General features: G+C 39.9%; 1 protein-coding gene across 5 annotated transcripts in view; it reads left to right on the top strand.

The window, feature by feature from the left end:
• PDE7B (phosphodiesterase 7B) overlaps positions 1-22,934 on the top strand; it is a 346,677-nt gene that overhangs the window by 228,509 nt on the left and 95,234 nt on the right. The window lies entirely within an intron of this gene.

Raw genomic sequence — 22,934 nt, 5'->3', positions numbered from 1 at the left:
GCTCAAAGCATTAGCTGATGCTTGAATTTTGTTGCTTTATTTTTCCACTGATCTTAAGAAAGAAAAAAAATGTCTTCCAAAAACTCATCGGTTTTAGCATAAGTTTCACAGTGCCACGTTACCCTTTGGAAAGACTGTGACCGACTGGTAGGACAGAGTATTTCAGACAGAAGCTAGACCACTGAAGACTTGTCTGAACATGTATAGTCCAGCTAGCTTTCATTTTGTCATGACATTTCCTCTTCTAAGAAAGGTCACAGGAGAGGTTTTGACAGGGTGATCCTATTGATATTTGGAATCCTGACTTTCTTGATCCTTTTCAGTTGAGCTGTAGGGCAGCATGTGCAGTGGAAACTGGCCCGGTTGCCATGGTGGATAATGTCTTGACAACAGACATGGGTCAGGTGTCCATTTTGGATCTTTGGGCTTGTCAACAGCTCTTGATAAAGCTGGTCATGTGGTTTTTATTGGCTCACCTGTACATTCTGATAGGAACAGCTAAGAGCCACTCAGCTCACCCTCCTCTTTTTGGAGAAGTCCCAGGGAGTAGTGTTGCTTGTGGCTGGTCTGCTCTGAGAACAATGTTGGTTCTTACGTCACTTTGGTCTACTCTCCTGGTTAAAGTGTGCTAACGGAATATCTGAGGTGGCAGTGTCAATAGGGGCAGCTGCCCTTAAATCTGCCTTCCATTTCACAATCCAGGTCACTGTTGCCCTGTTCCTGTCCCACAATATCACACAGCTAGGGCCACAACCGAGGATCTCCATCTGAATGATGTTGAGGAGGGTGTACATAACGCAAAGCGTGTTGCTGAGTGCCTCTCTATACCAGGCACTGTGGTAGGTCTTGGGACAACATATATTAAAGACATCCCCCCTTTTGTGTAAAGAATGTGATTGGGTTAAATAAAGGTGAAAATTTTCTTTCCTGAGTCCCAAAATAAGGGCATCTGTATTAGCTTGCTAGGGCTGCCATAACAAAGTACCACAGACCAGGTAGCTTAAACCATAGGAATTTATCTTCTCACAGTTCTGGAGGCTAGAAGTCCAAAGTATCTGCAGGGTCGGTTTCTTCTGAGGCCTCTCTCCTTGGCTGGTAGATGGTCATTCTCTCCACATGGTCATCCCTCTGTGCCTGTCTGTGTCTAAATTTTCTCTTCTTATAAGGACACCAGTCATATTGGATTAGGATCCACCCTAAGGTTCTTACTTTAACTTAATTACCGTTTTAAAGACCGTATCTCCAAATACAGTCACATTCTGTGGTACTGGGAATTAGGATTTTAATATATGAAATTGAACGGGGGGGGGGGCACAATTCAGCCCATATCAGCATCTTTATAGCCACATATAGTATAAATCTAGAAATACATCACCAAAGTGTATCAGAGTATAAGTGGCCATGGGTGATGATCATTTAAATCTTTCTAGCTAAGAATCTCAACCTGTTTTCTAAAAATTTGTTATGAAAGTAACATGCAAACAGAAAAAAAATGAAATTTCACCAGAAATTCCATATGTGAATCAAATGAAAACTTTTACTCCCCACATGCTACCCAATAGACCTAATTCCTTGGTAGAGAATCCATTCCCACCCCATTCCAGTGACAAAAAGAAATTTGGGAAAACTAGGTTTCTTTCCTCTACACGAGATCATTCAGTTGTTAACTGTAACGAGGGAAAAGTTCTGAAACAACTTCACAAATCAAAGACTTCGATCGACATTTTTGTTAATGAATAAAATGTTTTCAAGCCATGGTCTCCCTCAGTCTAATGTCTCTGATTCTTCTCTCCTGAGTGCTTCTCTTTAGCCACAGCAAAAGCATATTTTAGACTCTTAAACTTGAATTGTTCAAAACTTTAAAGCACTGGAGGAATCAGAAAATTATCTTGGTGTTCTCTGACAGCTGCAGTATCATGTAAATTATTACTAATGTGCCAGGATTACAAAGCACTGGGCAAAGTGAAAGACCCACCCCCTTGAGATTCTCGCAGAAAGGAAAGTGTGTTGAACTGTATTGCTTACAGCTGTTGATGACTTCTCCTTTTTGTACATAATAAATGAGATATTTTAGAGCTGGCACAAAGCTGTGACCCACTCATGACCACGATGCTTCTCACTGTCCCACATTATAGCAAGGATGAGAGCTGTGCCGTCTCTCCACCAGCTGTATGGGGTTTTGTGTGTTCTAATTTGCAGGGGCACCATTGTACCATTTAAAGACCTAATACTGGGTGAAGTGTGGTTGCAGATTACAATTCAGAATGCCCACAATATGTATGGATTGATGGCCTTTTCTCCCTAACTGCCCCTTCCCTTTCATCCTTTCCCTCTTCTAGGAACTCCTCTTATTAGAGTGGTCCCTGGGAATGGTACTCACCATTGAGAAGAGTTACTTGGGTTACATAACAAACCCTCAAGGACAGACAATGCCTCAAGAAGAGGCAGGACTGCTCAGAGGCAGAGAAAGCAAACCTTGGCCCTAACTACATCACTTCTTTATTTAGGATGTTGATTATGTATCTTATGTTCTGTGTCTCAATTTCTGCATCTATGCAGTGACAACATGTTTTGTCTTTACTTTTTAATAGGGAAGATAAGTGTGGTAGATTGAACACACCTGTTTATCCCAAAAAGCCCATCATGGGGCAACAGTAAAAAGAAATGAATAAACCCCCAAAGACATAAGAGTGTAGAAGGAGACACCAATAAGCAAGAGATACATTTGGAGGATGGGAAATGGATGGGAGGGTGATGCCTGAGTTATGTTTACTTCTTAGTAACACTAAGTGCAGAAGGGGGAAACCTGGGCAAACTAAGCAGATTTGTGTCTCAAACCTTAAAACCCTCAGGAATTGAAGCCACCAACAAGGGGCAAAGGAGATATGAGAGTGCTAAAAATAAAAGAATTGGTGCAAAGTCTATATGGGTTGCAGTTAGATCCCCAGATCTCTTCCCCACACACACCCCCCGCATACACACCCAAGCAAATCCTCCCCTTCTACCCTGGCATAATACTGGGGTTTACTCTCTGGGGAGGTTGAGCCAGCAAAGTTCTGGACAATGGAACATGGGGACACCTGGGGAAAGAGTGAGTCACCGTTCTAAAGTCACAGGAATGAAGTCAAAATATGTCTACTAACTGGCAGCACCGAAATCAGTTCACTGTGGAAAGTGGTCCAGCCAGGAAAAAGATCTAAAGTTATTCATATTTGGGAGTCCCTGGAAAAAAATGGCTAAGTCCCTCTGAATCCCTGACAATGAATAAAGATGCAATAAACCATATGTAGATATGCAAGATGTCAACTTTTTTCTTCTCATGTACTCTTTGTCAGGGAGCTTGAAGAGAATGTGTTCCACCAAATCAGGATATAAACAAACATAGAGATAGATGATGGAGATAGAGACGAATGTGTGTGTGAGAGAGAGAGAGAAAGAGAGCGCAAGCAAAAATTAGAAAATCCAACACAGGAGAGAAGGAGAGAATGACCAGGAGGACAGTGACAAATAGCTATAGGAAGGAGGTCTAAAACAGAATGCACAAGATAAAAAAAAATCACACCTGTTGTGCTGGACAATATTAATGTGTTTTATCATTATTTAGGATACACAGAAAACTAAGCAAACTAAAAATATAGTATACAGTAAAGAAAATGTCAACATAGTACCCAGTGTGGCTCAGCTGTGAAATATTAAGACTATAATAATGCATATGATTTAACTCAAACTGGAATGATTAAAGAACAGAAAGCGTGGGGGAGAAGGATGTATAAGAGTGCTAATTCCTAATTGTCTAAAACTGAAAATCAAGATATAGAAATATAAAAATATTATTTAGAAATATGGAGGTAAATATCATTAAAAAAAATTGAAACTCTTAAAAGTAACTACCAGCAGGGTGTATGATTGGAGACTGGGATGGGATGGTGAGAAAGAGGATGGCTTTTTGATTGTCGTAAGCTTCTTAGTATTACTTGATTTTTTAAACTATGTGCCATATTACTTATATAAAAGTTTAAATTAAATTTAAAATATTAGGTTAATTAGCCCATATGAAGTACATATTTCAACATGTTTTTAAATGAAAAAGTGTTTTTAATAAATATTAAAGATTCCAAAAAGCAGAATTTTATAAATGTAAATCTTTAAAATTAGTATTGCATTGTATAATGTTCCTGCAATTATGCCTGTAAAGAGGTTCCATCAATCCTGGATTTTTATGTTTTTAATATAAGGCATATTTTCTTTTGTTGTTTATCGAAAAGCTGAGTTCCTTGATCATGAACATGAACATTGAAGGTCCAGTCTGGCTCACACACATGCACAATGGTTTCCATGATTATTTGAAATCCTATGGAGTCATCCATTGCTAATTCAAACCTGGCCAGGCTGCCTGATTCTAATCTCATCCCAGGGTGAATTGAGGTTAGCTACTGGATGGAATGTTCAGTTTAGTTGACTGTGAGCCTGGTGCTGAGCTTCATGTGAGCTGAGTGCTCCAGGAAGCCAGGTGATAAATCGAAGAAAGAAAGATCACATGAGGCTGATGTTTTAGCACAGGTCCTCTTCTGCAAGAATACTGAGCAGAGCTGTAAGTGAGGTACAAAGAGGATATATACGGCTTAGCAGGACTTCAAAGGACTAACTCATCTGGAAAAAACTCCCTATGCCATTGAGGGCTGAATACAGGCTATACTCATTTTTGGATAGGTGTCTGATGAAGATTGTATTCTTAGAATGCCTTTCCAACATTTAGCTAGCTAAGACCACTCATCCTTCACAACACCTTTGACTTAAGGAAAATAGACAAGAGTGCCCACCTGACAACTCTTATGATCAGACATTAACGCCTCCTGCACCCACCCCGGAAAGATCCTATCTAGTCCACACCTAACTGATTCCCTGAAAAACCTCAATGTTAAAGTAGACTTGGGTATCTGAGCATCCCAGCTCCAGATGAGTGACGATACTGCAAGGGTATCCCAGAATTCTAATGATGGTGAAAAACTTTAAACACCCTGAAAAAAAAAAGCTAGTATCTGAAGGAGACAAAAGGAAAAAGAATCTCTTTGGTTTTTTGATGAGCAAGAGGGACACACAACTTTGTGTGCAAAAACCTACCCGAACTCCTAAATAGCCTTCTTTTGGTCAGTTTAAATCATATCATAAGAGGTAGCTGAATTTATGTTTAAAAAGTACATATACATTTTAGACTAAATAATGTTGAAAGATGTACACTATACATTCTTATAAAACAGCCTTAAAAATTTTTTTTAATTATACATGTTTATTGCAGATATTTTTTAAAAAACAGAAAAGTACGAAGTAAAAAATAGCCCAAATGCTATCACCCAGGAAAACCTGTTTTGTTAATACCTTTCCAGACATCTCTATACGAACACACATGCAATTTTATACAAATGGGGCCGTGCCTTTCATACTGTTGTCTAACTGGGAGACTTCTATACTCTTAATGGGTAGATAAGCTTCCATCAGGCATGGTAGTACCCTGGCTTTTTTCTCCTTTTTATTTTTTTAAATTTTTTTTCTGGGGTGAGGGTCTCCTGCACATTTTATTTTTTTACGTTTTTTATGGTAGGTCCTTGTTGGTTATCTATTTTAAATATAACAGTGTGTACATCTCAGTCCCAAACTCCCGATCTATCCCTCCCCCACACCCTTCCCCGCTGGTAACCGTAAGTTCATTCTCCAAGTCTGTGAGTCTCTTTCTGTTTTGTAAATAAGTTCATTTGTAGCATTTTTTTAGTTTCCGCATACCAACAATATCATATGATATTTGTCTTTCTCTGTCTGTTTATTTCACTTAATATGATAATCTCCAGGTCCATCCATGTTGCTGCAAATGGCATTATTTCATTCTTTTTAATGGCTGAGTAATATTCCATTGTATATATGTACCATATCTTGTCCATCGACAGATGAATGGATAAAGAAGATGTGTTCTCCTTTTTAAAAACCATCCTTTTGCATGCTCAGTGTATCTGTTTTACACATTAATCCCATATCTTGAAACTGTGTTGTCCAATACAGTAGTCACTAGCCATGTGTGACTACTTAAATTTAAATTAATGAAAATTCAATAAAGTTTAGAATTCAGTTTCTGAGTTACGTTAAGCACACTTCGAGGGCTCAATAGCCACATATGGCTACACTATTGGACAAGACTGAATAGTTTCATCATTGCAGAACATTCTATTGGACAGTACTGTGTTGGAACCAGATGTTTTTCAGACACAGACCACTTAAGGGCCGAGGTTTTATTGAAACACCTGAATTTTCCAAGAGCTCTGACTTTTGACTCTTGCCAATATAATGCAGGGTTAAATCCCACTGTAGAAGCCAGAAGTCACAACTCAGCAACCAGCCATTTGGATAAAGAAGGCAAAGAGGAAGCCTTTCCCGCCATTTCCAGTGATTTCTCAAAGATTCTGACTTCCAGATGTTCTCGTGACCAGAATAACGCTCTTCATAACACTCTGCTCCATTGATTGAGATATCATGGCTCTTGTTCACTCAGAATGAGTAGGAGAGTTTGAGGGGAGGTGCTCTCTGGTAGATTGGTTCCCATCCTACTTCAGCGTGGGAAAATCACTCCAAATCTCAGAATATAAAGAAAACAAGGACAGTTAATGAGCAGCAGGGTCTGGGAACTGGATCCAAACCAACCATCCACCTGAAGTTCCTCCAGATCTTATGCTATAACGATGAGGAAAAGAATAGAAGGGGAAAAAAACATGTGTTCAGTATCATGTTCTCAGGCTGAGCAAATAACCCCTCCCCCTTCTTGGTCCCTGTGTCTCTAGGGAACATAATACTCAGGCTTGTTCCAATAATTTGAGAAGATAAACTTTCAAATTTTCAAAATTTATGTTCAGTTTGAATAAGCACCTAAAGTTACATGCTCTCCAGTCTCACACAAGCTCCCTTCTTAAATCTCTGGAGACTAAAAGTTTGGCAGTGAGGAAAAACATTCTCACAGAAGGTTTCTTATCCTTCCTCCCTCCACTTAAATTTTAACTTCCTCCAAATGGCCTTTGGGATTTCATTTCAACACGTCTTCCCCCAGTCCTAATAGGAGTATGGAAATATGAGAAGAAAATAGTAGCATGAAAAGCGATTTTCAATTTCTATAGGTTCCCAAAATGGCCCAGTTTGAGGTCTGTAGGAAGACTTGGAATCATTTCTCATTTGATATGAACTGTCTTATCTCTGCTTATGAGCCATTTGTGTTCAGTGATACCCATGTGACATGGAGGTCTTTCTCATCTCTGTATCCTAAGGAGCAGTCTTTGGAAGGGCTCTTGTCTTTACTTATTAATTTGTTCATTCCTCTGCTTAATAAACATTGATTGAGAGTTGCTATGCACCAGGGAGAGAGCCAAGTGTCATTTTTACAAACATTAATAAGAAATGGCTCCTATCCTTAAGAAGCTCTAAGGAAAAAGAGAAGTAAGATGTGATGAATGCTGAGAGGGAATACTGCACAGAGGAGAGGCACCCACTGGGAAATGGGGGAGGGGGAGGGGGTCTAAGAAAGCTTCCTCCAGGAGGGGGTGCTTGAACTGAGTCTTAAAGGATAGCTAAGAATTAGCCAAAGAGTGAAGGTGGGAAGGACTATCCCAGCACAGTGAAAAAGGAGAATGGCACAATGTTTGCAGAAGGGCAGATAACGTGGTGAGGTTGGTACAATAAACCAATAAGGCTGGAGGTCAGACAGGGTCAGATGATGAGACACCGTGTATTTCATTCTGAAAGTGATATAAAGCCATTGAAGGCTTTTAAACATGGCAATGACAAGAGAGACTCATAATTTCAGAGAGATTTATGTGGTGTGTTTGTAGGGGTTGGACTAAAAGAGGACAAACATGAGAAGAGAGAGAGAGAGAGACACCATACTGATGGTGACTACAGTGCCTCAAACGAGAAATTAATGCTTAAATTCAGGGAGTATTGATGGTCTAGAAAGTGCCCAGTGATATGATTTCAATGTTAGGAGGTAAAATTTTCAGGATCTGATAACCAGTTGGACAAATGGAAGGGAACTAGAATGGTTTCAAGGATAACTGAGTGATTATAAAATAAACTAGTCTTTTAAGAGTTGTTCTGAGGGAGGGGTAGCTATTATCAGAACATCTACGCTGGCATCTGAAATATGAAATATATGAAACATTCTTAAGGCAAGAAACAGAAGAAGAGCACATTTTGGATGTTCTATGCACATCACAACTGATTCTCTTTATCCTTGAAAGCCTTGCCTCTCAGATTAGTGTTCTGTTTTCTAGACTTCAGTGACTCTCAAAACAAAGAAATCTAAGACATCATTTGCTATGTGCAATATTTTTAATTTTGGCATCAGCCTATATAAGAGCCTTTCAGTCATTTAGTCAGCAATGTTTACTGAAATTTATTCTGTGCTAAGAATTGTAAGTACAAGAGAAAATAGACCCTGTATTCAAATCGTTCTTTATCTCATTTTTATTTGCGTAGTTATTTGATTGTTTGCTAATATCTAGTTATTATCATCATACATTGGCACAGTGGTTCTCAAACTATAGCATGAATAAGAATCAGGTGGAGAGCTTGTTAAACTAATTTCCTGGGCCTTAATCCCAGAGATTATGATTCAGGAGGTCAGTCTGTGTAGGGCCCATGAATGTGCATTCCTAGCAATTTCATAGTTGCTACCAATATTGCTTGTCTAAGGACCACACTCTGAGCTTTGAGTGAGAGTAACTCTGATCCGTGAAGCAATGTAAGGTTTTCTTCCTGTGGTCCTAAACTATCCATAACATGGAATTGACGTCAATGGGAATTACATAGGCCACAAAGTTGTCACACTGAGGCCTTAAGTGTTTATGACCATCCCCTCACCATCCAGCTCTCGCCTCCTGTTTATCAGCTGTATTCCTCCTTGGGCATTGCTGTTACTATTGGTCTGTAAGTTGCTGCAGTTATGGCTCTTGATGAGATCAAACACTCCCAGCTGGAGAGACTTGAGAAATGGGAGCAAACGTTCCTCTGTCTGAACTTCTATCCTACCTGAGTTTAAAAGTCAGAGATCGGTAAACCTGGAGAAAGTGGCAAGGTTTGCCAAATATTACCAGACACTGGAAGGGCTGCAGTGATCAGCTCAGGTCCAGTCATGCAGTTGGCCTGGACCACAAAAAAGATAAGTGGGTAAGAACCTGTCTCACGGTATCATTGTGAATGTAATGGCTTGCCAAATGCCTCACTATGAATTTGTTTTCTTGTGAGTGGTTTTGAATTGTGGATCGCTTCTAGGCAGAGTTAAGCTCCTTCTGTTTACTCATGATATTCCGAAGTTTTTCTGGTCTTTGCCTTTCAGGTATATATATTTCAGTCTCACATACAGGAAAATCAAGCAGGAAATTATTGAGTAATTTGGGTATCAAGTGAAGAGAGAGCAATGGGAGTTGAAAGAAGGGACAAATTTAAAGAATATTATAAAGAAAATGGTAAAAGGCTTGGCTTCTTTGACAGGGGGCTATATGGGATGAGACAAGGTAGTTGAAATGAACACTCAGGTTTCCAGCTCTTTTGACCAGGAGAAGGACGGCATCAGTTACATAAATATAAAGATCGAGGAAGGATTGGTGTAGGTACAATGCTGAGTTCTGTCTTGGACATCCTGGTGATAGTGGGGCAATGAGGTGGAAGTGTTTTGAAATCGTTGGAAATCTAGGACTAGAGTTTGGGTAAGAACAGTGGCTTGGAGGATCCTGCTGGGACACCCCTACTTAGAAGTGAAAAACTGAAGCCCTGTCAATGAGGAGTTCACTGAGAGAGGGTCTGTGAAGAAACAGTCAGAGGATTGAGGACTGAACCCTAAACAGTCCTTCCAGGAAGTTCCAAATAAGTTCTTCTTGGATTTGATACCATTGTGTATTTTCGGTTCGTGTTTTGGTTAAAATGTAAATAGTATTTCTGGAACACAGGATAGGGTAGCCTATGGAGAGATACCCCATACATCTGAGGGCGTGCACATAACCACTTACATATGTGCCCACCTGTATAGAGAACAGGGCTTCATTTGCATGGTATAGAGGCTGACTTGGGGACATTTTCAGTCCTCAGAAAATCGTAATAAAATAGTCTGAAATGGCGTGCTAATGACTATTAAAATGTCTATAACTTTTCTCTTTTTTTCCATATCATTCATGCCATGATATTGACGTGGGGATACTTTCCAGCCACATTTGAAAAGCCTCCCCTGAAGTTGCAAACCCATGGTTTGGAAGAGAGTGTTTAAATAACTCAAAATATACAGTGTAAACAAGCCGGCCTTTTAGTATGAAGTGTACTAAATTAAAGAAACCAGATGCTTTGGTTGGCTTGGAACAGCTGGATTATGATTGGCTCTCCTTCACTAACCATTTTCTTTGGAGCCTCCTCGTGTCCTTCTCCTCCTCCTCCTTTCTTCCTTCTTGCCCTCTTCCTCTCTCTTTCTCTCCCTTCCTCAGCTCCCCTGCTCTATCTGGTTTCTGTTTTCAGACAGCCATAAACTCATCAGACGCAGGAGACATATCTCCCAAATATCAAACGGTTTCTGAAAATAGAGTTTGTGAATTTAAATTGTTTGCCTGTGCTCATAAAAACTTGCTTACTGGAAACCTGGCGTGAGACTCTGAATCACACCTTCAATCATAGTTCTTAATGTGAAGGACTTTTCTATGTACAATTTTGTTTGACTTAAAAATTAAACATTAAAATATTCCTCTTTCAATAGTACTAACTGGGACATTTTATAGAGTCTCTAGGAAGTCACTTCGATCCATAAATTTTCAAGTTATTTATTCATATAAAGTCATGAAGCCTCACAACATTCTGAGAAAGAGGGTCAAACCCAAATATCCCAGTTCATTAAAAGTTAGATGAACTTCAATGAAGTTTAGTGGTTTTCCTGACACAGAAGCTTTTACTGGCCAAATCTATGCTATCTCAAATCAATTGATACCATGGGAAATTACTTAATATGGATTGAAATCCACTTACATATGAAATATCAAGAGAACTGTACCAGAAATGTACTTTCAGCTTGAACTCTAGAGATAAGATCTCCAAGAAGGGAAGGAAAGAACAAGGAAGAGAAATTTCACAGCCTGAAAGATCAACAGTATTGCCTCAATGATTAATTACCTTATAGTTGGGGGCAATTTCATGTTTCTGAGATTTAAGATAAACAACAGTAGTCTCTGTCAGAATGGTTAATTATGGCTTAGCTAATAAAGGTGGTTGTGAAACATTTTGTAAGTATAAAGTGTTGTATAAGTATTAGGTGTAAAAAGCAACTGCCAGACACTGCCTCATAACTGTGAAATCTATTGTATTTCAACTGGATTAGGGAATCTTTTTGTAGGCCAGGGCATCTAAAATGTACAAGTATTTATGTTCTCCCTTTAGGGAGAATTTTTTGTTGTGCTTTAGTAAATCAAAGCCTAGGAATAATACTGGTTCCAGATAATTTGGGGGCAAGGAGACACTAATTTCATTTCATTTCAAAGAGTGGAGAAAACACTCCACAAGTTCTCCATGCCCTCTTTTTCTCTCCAAAGCACCCATCACCACCTCCCTTTCTCTCCACCCTCCTTTACCTTCTGGATCTCAGCTCCAGGCCGGCTGATGGCTGGTCACTATGGCTTAGTTCTGGCACTTGCAGGAAAGCCAGGTGGAATGGGCAGGGCACATCCTGGATATGATAGTTCCAGCATTTTTCCCACCCCAGTTAAGCCTGACGATAAATCTTTTCAAAAGTGCACTATTGTATTGAGACACGTTTCATAGGGTCTTAAAGCGGTAACTGATGCACTAAAGATACAGGACATTTTTGTTGGTGAGCCTTTTATGTCACAGTCTGACTTCGCTTCCCAACTCTGAAACAGGAAACGAAAAATTCTACTACTCCTTCCTGCCGCATCATTCACTTCTCAGAAGCAGGAGGAAAAAAAAAAGAATTTTTCTATTCATAGAAACTACACATAGAGCATAAGTCAAGAAATTCTTTTTTGTGTTTTGACTTTGCATTCTTATGCCAAAAGTGCTGTCCTGGTACTAGTCTGTTTTGAAATTTATGGGGATTTGTGAAAAGCAAAGACAAAAACTTCTAAGCTGGTAGCCCGGTTGGTCTTGTTTTTGTAATGCACGGGGAGGCTGGGTGTTCAGAGAAACAGCTCCCTGCCTGGCTGACTTTTGGCTGCTGGACTCAGTTAACATCCCCAGGCAGATTTGGAAATCCTGACTTTCATCAGGAGGATGCTGGTTATCCAGGGGATGCAGGGCTAAAGGCAAAGAATTGAGGCAAAGTGGTAAAAAGAAAAGTCAATATTGAAAAGTAAAATGAATTTATGAAGCGCTCACCCTTTTCCCAGAACAGCTCCCTGTGTAATACTGGGAAGTGAATGTTAGGTGTTGTTTTTACTGCGTGTCTTTGCCCTATAATCCCTGGTTTCACTGTACTCTACCTCACTGGGCAGAGATGACAGAGTCTGACTGAGCTGCAGAGACCACACTGTGGACTCAGCAGTATTTTAGAATTCATGTCACCTGCAGGTGATTATTAAACTCTGAGCTTTGTAAGTTTTTTGGAGTATCATCCACAAAATGTTTGCCCGAAATACCTTTATGGTGTTGCTTTATCGGCCAAGTTTTACAATCCCCTGCTAGGCTGTGATTGCTTTCTTTCTTACATAGGTATTTTTAATAATTGTCCAACAGACAGTTCTTTTGCAGCACTTCCTAATAGGCCCCATCGAGATGTGTTTGTGTCAGAAGAGACCTTTTCCAATTATTGTATTTTCTCTGTTTGGATTGTATATCTGGGTAACTGGAGTTATAACTCCTGCACTTGGAGAATATTCTAGTACTCTGCACCACTCTGAATAGTCTGGACCTGTCTTGCATCTCCTCCTATGCTAGTATTCCTTTCCCTGTCTAGATGCAACTTATACTTTCAGTATTCTAGTTCATTTCTTAATGACTTTTAAATATTCCCATACACTTCTGCTTTTCTCCTTCACTCTTCTGTTATTCCACTTTGGCCTCAAATTGAAACTTTTCCAAAAGGCACGTATCACAATATTAGTAAATATAGAAATCCAATTTCTCTTTTCCCGACCACAATAATTTACAGAAAGCTTGACACTGACCTGACTCTGAGCGTGCCTTTCACCCTAGGATTATTTTTCATTGCACACCCTTTGACTAAGGGTTGAAGATGCATGTATTTTACTCAGAAGAAAAAGCGTAAAATGGAAAGTACTGTTATTAGAGACACTTAGCAACAGCTTGAGAACGTCAGCAGCTAAAGCTGTGTGCAACCAGCGCCAAGGTGGATGGGGCAGCTGCTTTAGGAGAATATTGAGAAGCCAGCTGTTATTCCCATTGGCACGGGAATGTGCCAATCACCATCAAGCTGCAGGAAGCCTGGGCCAAGTTCTGGGGGAAAGAGCACCTTCCCATGACAACTAGAAAGGGGCCCTATCGTTTCTATGTGTCAAAATTATAGCAGTTACTTATGTCCTTTCCTTTCTTTAATCACCCATTCTCCCTTCATAGGTTGGAATGAGAAAGAGACGATACTGAAGAGGGAAACATCTTTCTCTTTCATTTTACATTGTTATAACAAATAATTTTACGGTTTAAATATTGATTATAGCCTGGCTGGCATCTTTGGTTGATGAAGGGTGCAGATATAAACAAATACAAGTGAACTTCAAAGGGTGACTAATGAACCAGCCCATATGGGTCAATCCATTTTCTCAAGCTCGCTAGCTGGGAACCAGAAATTTTGGCTAACAAAAAGCAGTACTTCGAAATTTCCCTAAGAAACTTCTTTTTTACCTCCAAGCAGAGAGGACAAAGTACATTTTCCTTTAAGTTTGTTTACCACAAAGTAGGAAGAGCAAGAGATATTTTCCCCAAATTTTATTCAGACTTGGAATTTAAGTCAATTCTGTAAAAATGAGGCCTAGTTAACTTTCACTTTGGCTGTACGTAAGCAGTTCTTGGAGATCCGAAAGCATTAACTTAGACAAACAATTAGAAAGTAATAACTTCATGTCCCTCCTTTTCAATATGTCTAAGGCATGCAAAGCTTCCTAATTAAATAGCATAGTCTTCTCCAAAAGGGCGGTAAAAAAGAATGCTCATACATACACATATCCCTCTGAGAAATATATACATATGCATATTCCTAGTTTGAGGGCAATTTGTTCTCATAGGCCTGTTTAGATTGTAATGCAGTGTAGATGTGCAGCAAGCGGAGTTATATTCTACAACTGAAATTGGTAGATCTTTTGCTCTTAGAACTATCTCAGAAAATCAAATAAATAAATAAATAAGTAAAACGATTATACTTTCCGTGGTTTCAACAAGTCAGTCCCGGTGGGAGAAAGTCTTTTCTCTAAATCACATAAGGAAGAGTGGACCATCAGTAGCATTCCTGTGGAGTAATCCATCCTATTGCCAGCATACCAGTATCAACACAACTTGAAGTTCAATGTTATTCTGATTTCTTTTACCAGGATAGCTTCAAACCAAGCAAGTAGGCTGCTAAGGAACATTCCTGAAAATCGGACAGAATAGAGAGAGGAGCAGACAGAGATAGGTGTAGTGAAAGCTTAGGACAGGAGATGAAGACCTGGGTTTTTAGCATGTTGTCACACGTACTATACGTGTAGTATAGGTGTTATGAAGTCTCATCGTGCTGGAGGGAGAAGAGACTGCTTCATAATGCGGGAGTGAAGCAGGATGACCTTCTTTAGAGAGAGACTGCAGATAACTTCTCTTTGTATTAGGAGAGGAAACAAGAGAAGCTGGTTCAAAAATTCACAAACACTGATTGAAGGTATGCTGTCTCTGCCAGGTGTCCCTGACTCAGGGAGACCATAAGCTACATGAGGCGAAAAGGCAGGGACACACTAAAAGTTTTCAAAGCACAATAATGCAAGACAACATGACTACAAATGTCATAAGACAAAATGGGATTAAAAGCCAAGTGAACAAAAGACCACATATTATATGATTCCATTTATATGAAATGTCCAGAACAGGGAAATCTGTGGAGACAGAAGTAGATGAGTGGCTGCTCGAGGCCAAGGAGGGTGGGGATGGAGGACTATGGGGGTAATAACTGAAGGGTACGGGGTTTCTTTTTGAGGTGATGAAAATGTTCTAAAGTTGACTGTCATGATGGTTGCACATATCTGTGAATGTACTAAAAACTATTGAATTGTACACTTTAAATGGGTGAATTGTGTGGTGTGTAAATTATATCTTAACAAAGCCATTATTTAAAAATCTAAGGTAATTTTAAAATTGGAGAAAGAAAAGCCAAGTAAATGAAAGGAGCCATAAGAACTCCAGGGATGGAGTCTTCCCTGTCAGGACCCTGACCCCACAGGCTGCCCTCTTTCCCCACCTACCCACAGGGAACAAAACAGAGGAAGCTGTGAAATATTCTTGCTCGCTTAGAAACAGTGAAATACTCTTCAGAGAACCCACTTAAGTGTAAGGCTTGATGGGGTCCCAATTCAGTCCTAGGAGAATTGTGAGCCTGTGAATTATCGTGCAGCATCTTTTCCAGACAAAAGCGCTTTAGCTGACAACAACACAAACTCTTGGATGAAAAGAGTAGACATTCAAGCTCTCTGAGGCCCTCTCATAAATAACAAAAAAGATTGGCACCAGGTAGGTCTTACCAGAGACTGCAGCATTTACAAAGTTCTTCTATTTGAATTTATTTCAAGCAGTCAATAAATAAATGGTTCCATGCTATTAAAAATGGAGAAAAGAGAAGACTACAAACATGTGCTTCTACCTCCTGCAATTTGGTCCATTTCCCCAGCTCCCTTCTCAGAGAAAGATGCAGTTGTTCACTTGATGACCCTGGTACCCAGCATATTTTCTTTGGGGCCATCTTTTGAATATTATTTTTGTATAAAGCCAAGTAAATGAATGGGGAAGTTGAAAAACATAATCAGAATGTTATATTGACACCGTTGTAGATTTTCCGAATGCCAAAAAACAAGAAATGAATGGAAATGAGTTTGCCAAAGTGAACATTTTATGCATCTTTATATAGGGCATATTCCCAAGTGGAAAAAAATGCATTTGAATAAAATAAAATAACAAAATATTTATTGAACATTTTTAATTTATGACATATATTTGTCACATTTAGGCAGAACTCTCACCCTCGGGGACTTAACATTCTAAACATTTTCTTCTTTGTGTGTGTCTTTTTCTCTCTTCCTTATTTTCTATTTCTAGTGCTCAGAAGGCACTTTGAGCTATTTGGAGTTATGAATATTCTGCCCAGTCACAGGCATATAATCGCCCTGGAGCTGTCCGTCTTTCTGAACTGTCTGTCTTAATGATACACACAGTGATTGCTAGTGATTGTGTAGGCCCTCTGAGATAACTGCAAGACACCAAATGAGATTTTTAAACTAACCCAAAGAGTGCTCCATCAGCGTTAACCTTGAAAACCCAGAAATGACTGTTCATTTTGTACCCTCAGGAATAATATCCTTCCATTGACAGGGTAACATGGGGCCATTCACTTAGCTATGAGAAAGCCCGAACATGTGTGGAGCATTAAGGTTTAGAGAAAGAAGCAACGCTGAAAATTCTAGAAAAGTTCCAAAAGTAAATCCTCAGTAAAGCTGGTGATAAGTCGTTGCTAAAGTTCTTTGTTTAGGAATTTGGAGAATTTGTGCTTCTCATTGGAGGGATTATAGCGATATGAGATGGCTTCACAGATGCTGTATAATAAAGTCAGGCTTTGGATCGTTACCTGTATTTTTCTTCAGAACTTGAATTGTAACTTCCTTATACTATACAATATGAAATATACCTGTACCTTACTGCACTCTTAATCTTGTCAGTAAACACTTTCCATGGTAGTACTCTGTATTATTTTTGTTGTAGTTTTTCTTTGAGTGGGAGTACAGATTATTGTTGACAAAGTCCTTCCTCAGCTCTGATTGCCCAAATCCATGAAAGAATGTGCCGGTTACCCTTCTAAATCTGAACCAGGCCACCTGTGGAGCACCCTAGTTTTTGCTCAGTGACTGAGCTCCTCGTTGGAAGGCCAAGAGTCTTTATCTCCCATTTCTCTACTACCCACCCCCTGCAAATTCTCTTTCACTAAGCAAACCACTCCTCCATCTCTTTCTTCATTTGCTGCTCTGGCCCTTCTTTGTCCTGGTCTGTGAATTCATACCCCAAATTTTCACTACCTTTTTCTTTCAAAATGTTCTTTAAGTTGATTTGTTCCACAAAACCTCTCCTAGCTCACCAGAGCAGTGATAATCCATTTCCCCAACTAAGGTGCCCAAATCCCACGAGACACAGCTCAGAAATGCCCAAAGATGATGCTTAGTATAAATATTTGCTTCCTGTACTATTTGCTTTTGCCTCACGTCTCATCTCTATTTTGCTGGATGATTATGCTTTGGGATGTGCCCTTTCACATATGTGCTCAGTTACAAAATGGGATACTCATCAGTAGTTCCTACCCATGTCTTCCCATTGGAGTCATTGGGGAAGCTTTGTAAAAATACCTATGCCCAGACTCACCCCAGACCAACTAAGTCAGAAGATGTGATTGAAAACCACTGATCTTAGATGGTTGTGAAACAGAATAGAATGTTAGTCTAATTTCTTTTTCGCTCCCATCCTGGGATGCAGAGGGAAAATTCTGACCAGTTTGAAAGTATAATGGGAAAAAAAATTTTAAGTATCCTGCTGAATCATATGACTAGAAAGTTAAAGGTAAGCAAGAGCTTATCTTTTTCCAGGTCACTGCCATGTCAGTTCAGAGAAATAAAACATTTGCTTTAAATGACAGTCCACTCCTTCTACTCCAATTTTCCATGACCTTCACCCCACCCTGCTCAACCCCTGCTGATGAATAGTAACGTTCTCTGAAGACTGATCCTATGATTCTGTGAAGTCTGTCGACCTCAAAAAGTATATATTCTAATAAATCAAACATATGATAAGCTATTCTGAGGGCTGTATCCAGGTAGCTTCATCTTAATTGTACAGATCAGTGTTCCCCCACCAGTGTGCTGTGAATGGGTTTCCAGTGTACTGAGATGTTGATCACCCTCAGTCCCTGAGGGTAGCCAGGCAAGCCTGGGGCAGCCAAGATCCCAGTTCTAAAGGCTCTCAACTTGAGCAACCAGACACATTTAACCCAGTGGGAATCAAGTGTTATTTTCTATGTATGATATGAAGTGAAAAAGCAGGGAAGTCCTGGAGAAATACAGATGGTAGAATCTTGAGTGTCTAAAGTGAGAAACAATACAGAGCACCAGGTTTTACTCAGTGCAGAAGAAATTATATACTGCACCAAAATCCATCCATCAGTTACAATTATACTAAGAGTAAAGCCATAAGCAGCAGCATATCAGATATGAAAAACTAAGCAATTAATACTAAAAGACTTGTCCCCCAGTATCACTTGAGGGGAACATTATACTATATTGCTCACAAAGTAATTCCTAATATAATAATACATGAGTACAATAGATTTATAATTGGTAGTCAATGAACATTGATTGAAAACAAATATTACTGTTTATTTATTTATCATCTCCAAAAGAATGATTTCATATATTTGGATCCGTTTTTCAGTTCCAGTTCTCAAATTCAAACAGATTAAAATCACATAATTGTGTTTGGACATGAAGAACTGTTTCTCTGGGTTTAATTATCACAAGAGGAAAATGATGTAGTGAAAGGAATTCAGGACATTGTTAGACTTTAATTTCATAAAGGGAAATGTATATTGCCATCAAAATAGATTCTAAAAGACTGTAAGACTTGATAAGGACAGAAAAATCTAAAATACAAACTTACTACAATGTGTATTTATTCATTTAATTCAGGCATAATTTTCCCAGTGATAGCTAAGATGTATTCTCGGACTTCGGGATTTGCAGGTAAGAAACATAGAAATGGCATTATATCGAGATCACAAGGTATCTCAGTAAGCAAGAATAGAGAGGTTTACCTGAAGAAGTCAATGAAGGTGTATAAAAAGTTCTCTGATGAGTTCAAATATTTTTTAAACTATTAATAACATGCACAAAAGACAGAGGAAGATTCATGTAACCAAAGGCACACACAAATGCGTGATGCAAACCAATGAGAAAGGATTTTTTAAAGGATTTCTTAAAATGCTCTTTAAAGAACAAGGATGGAAAAGAACCAGCCTATGGCCCAGGAAAGCAGCAAAATGTTCAGAGCAGCAGCAGACTGAGAAAGAGCAATAAAAGTTCAGCACCCTTTTTTTTTTTTTCTTTCTTTTTGTCCAAAAGAAAACTCAAAGTAGAAAAGGTATAGCTTTGTTTTAAACAGGGTCAGTGTAGAGGGTTGGAATGGAAGCGCAAGAAAGTAAAAAAACAAACAATAGACAAAAACAAGGGCCATTTTGCAAAAATTCAAGTTTCTGGGTCTAGTGAATTATAAACCCAACTATTCGCAGATATATTTGCTAATCTCCTGTCAATAATCCTGGTGGAATTATGGAGAGTGGGAAAGTGTCAGAAAGCTAGAAAAAAGGCAAAAGTGGTCTGAATATTATTTTAAAAATATTATTTAAAAAAATCAAATGATCTCTGTTTATAAAGTACCTCCACTTCAGCTTAGTCGCCAAGGGTAATTATGATGGCTGTGTAAACAAGCAAGGGAGCAGAGTCCTGAGTGGGCAAATTAATGTATGTTCCAATCAACCCTATCGTAAGTAAAGTCCAGGCACAGAAGGGCAGGTTTCAGGGACCGTTTCTTTAGGAGCCAATGTTTCTTGAGTTTTATATTTTATCTGCTTCTTAAATAGTTCTTATTCCAAGTCAATGTGCTGCAAGGTCTTTCTCCCAAGTATGTATTCTGCTAGGACTAGTTTAATTAATTTTACAGATAATAAAATATTCTAAAATACACCCCTCCCTAAAATAGATGTATTTGTATCCTACGTACTTATAAATTTGATGGGAACTTGTATGAATGAAGTAGCCACATGACCATGTGACTTGACCAATTTTCTGCCTTCTCCATGATGCCAGAAGAATGTTTATTGGGCCTTAGCCCCCTTTCCTAGAGAGGACCCTGCATACACAGGCTTTAGTAGAGTGCCTACCCTGCTAAGTGATAAGACCACCTCTGGGGGGTGGGGAGCGGCACACAGTAACGGGCCTTGGTGGCTGACTGGACTTGCCATAACTAGGACACAAGACAGCACCTGGGTTATAGGAAAAGATGCCACATTTGTTTGGGAATCTACTAAATGTATAAACTCCCCAACAGTCTATTCCCAATGAGGCAGGAGATAGATGGGCCCCTGGCTGAGCAGCTGGAGTTTGTCCCCTGTGGACAGATATTCCAAAATAGCAGGAGCGAGAGAAGAGCTGAGCCCTGCCCAGATAAAAGATAGAGACCACATATTTCTCATACTCGAGGTCGAGGAGACCTTCCCGGCTATACACGCGCAGAAAGGCTCTTTGGAGGTCAAAAAGGGAGTGATGTCAACCTACCCGAAGCCCTCTTCGCTAAAATCCATCTTGGCTAAGAGATGCGCACACCCATATGGGAGGACCCTGAGATAAACCAAATACGGACTCAGAACCAGGCAAAGAAAGATGACTGGCCAAAGGAAACCGGAAGAAATGCCCCATATAAGTGATTCAAACTACCACAAGCGACTCCTTCTCTGAGTCCGCCTGTGTGTCTGTCCACACATACCCTTTTTTTCCTCCTAATAAACACTTTAGTGGTTTCACTTCTTTCCGTCTCTTTGTGGAAATTTATTTCTACAAAGCTGATGGGCCAGGGCCTTGTCACTGGCCACTGGCCATCGTAGTCTAGTGGCTAAGATTCAGCGCTCTCACTGCTACGGCCTGACTTCAATGTCTGGCCTCTGGCCGGGAACCGACATCCTGCTTCAAGCCACTGCAGGCCGAGGCCACCCGAGATCAGCAACAGAGCTGCCAGAGCCATCCTTTAAAAACATTAGTCAGATCATGTCACTCTCTATTCAAAACCTTCTTGTGTCTCCGTTTCTCTCTGAGTCTCTAAACTATTGATATTTCCGACTCCCCTCCTTGCCCACCCCTCCCCACTTGTCATCTCTCTGCCCTTATCTCCTCCCCACACTCTCTCTGCTCCAGCATGCTGGCCTCCTTGCTATTTCTAGAACATATCAGGCCTGTGCTTGCTCTTCCCTGAGCCTGAAATGCTCCTCCCAGATGACCCCATGGCTCCTCTCACATTTCATTCAGGTCTTTGCTTCAAGGCACCTCTGAGCAGCCCTCCCATACCCTCCTCTATTTAAACCTCAGTCCCCCCTCCCACCCAGCCCACCCAGAACTCCCTCACCCCTTCCCTGCTGTATTCACCCCAGAGCACTTACATCAGGTCCTATCAGCAATTTATTTGTTAATTTTGTCTATTATCTGTCTTGCCTCCACTGGAACCTGAGCAGGCATGTTCTGTCTGTTCTGTTCACTGCCATATTCTCACAGTCTAGAACAGGGCCTGGCACATAGTAGGCACTCAAAACATATTTGAGGAATAAATGAATAAATATCCAGTTGGTCTGTACCCAAAAAAAGCAATTAGAACCAGATGTGTAGACTTAGTCATACAGGACAAGAATGCAAAGAGTGATGGTACCAGAGAAGGGCACTAGGGGACCTCTAAGCTCCTTCCAGGGCTGAGATTTTGACCTAAGTATTACACACACAGACACACACACACACACAGGCTCCATGTAGAACAGTATATACCCAATTATTTTCCTCAAAATAGTCATCTTAGAAGATACTTGAAAAACATGTTTTGTGGACAGAGGTGTTTGGGAAATTCTGTATGATCTCACCTTCTTGGATATTCACAGTGAAGCTCAATAATTGGAAGGATCCAAAAAATCTCACACGTACTAGTCAGGGTTCTTCAGAGAAACAAAACCCTGACTAATACAGATTTTGGTAACGAGAGTGGTTCGAGAGAAACAGAATCTTAAGGATGGGTTTTCTAAATTGGTCTGGGCTGTCTGGGATTGGCTGTCTAATATGATTAGATTTAAGGATGCTAATTACTCTGTTCCCATTAGTAAAGGGAACACTGATGAGTTCATAGTGTGATGTGGCAATAGAGATATGCAAAATATCAACAATGGATTCTCCTAACCGAACATGTAGAAGAGGCAAGTTTCTGGGTACCCATGTATATAATCCCTTCAAATTTTTTGTCAGACTAACAAGAATAGTGAGATTGGCTGGTTACTCCTAACGTTGCTGGACAAAGTGGGAAAAGAAAAGAATGACTTCAGGGATTCAAATTTCCAGCTCAAGTGCTGTATAAATGACCCTGAAAGCTTCTATGTCTGCCTTGAAAGAGACTCATTTCCTGTAGCTGCAAAGCTGAGATTCCTGAAAGCCAAGCCCAGAATCTCATCCGGCTAATGGCTGAATTACAAAACAAATTGAATTCCCAACGTTGGAGGGTGTCTACTATTAAAGTGAGGGCCTTGAGTGGGAAGGAATGGGACCCTGAAAATTGGAATGGAGACATACGAGAAGGCCCTGATGAAGCTGGGGACATTGAACCCCCAAATTCCAACGAGTCTTCTTTGCCAGTAGAAGCAGCCTCTCTACCTAACAAAATACCATGGACTGAGTGTCTTAAATATCAGAAATTTGTTTACTCCCAGTTCTAGAGGTTAGTTCAAGATCAAGGTATCAGCATGTCTGGTTTCTTCTGAAGCCTCTGTCCTTGGCTTTCGGATGGCCACCTTCTCGCTATGTCCCCACGTGGCCTTTTCTCTGTGCTCACACAAAACTGGTGTCTCCTTGTGTGTCTAATGTCCTCTTTTTATAAAAACACAGGTC

Source organism: Balaenoptera ricei, chromosome 12 (genome assembly GCF_028023285.1).
Source record: "Balaenoptera ricei isolate mBalRic1 chromosome 12, mBalRic1.hap2, whole genome shotgun sequence".
NCBI lineage: Eukaryota > Metazoa > Chordata > Mammalia > Artiodactyla > Balaenopteridae > Balaenoptera > Balaenoptera ricei.
This window is presented reverse-complemented; position numbering and strand designations above follow the sequence as displayed.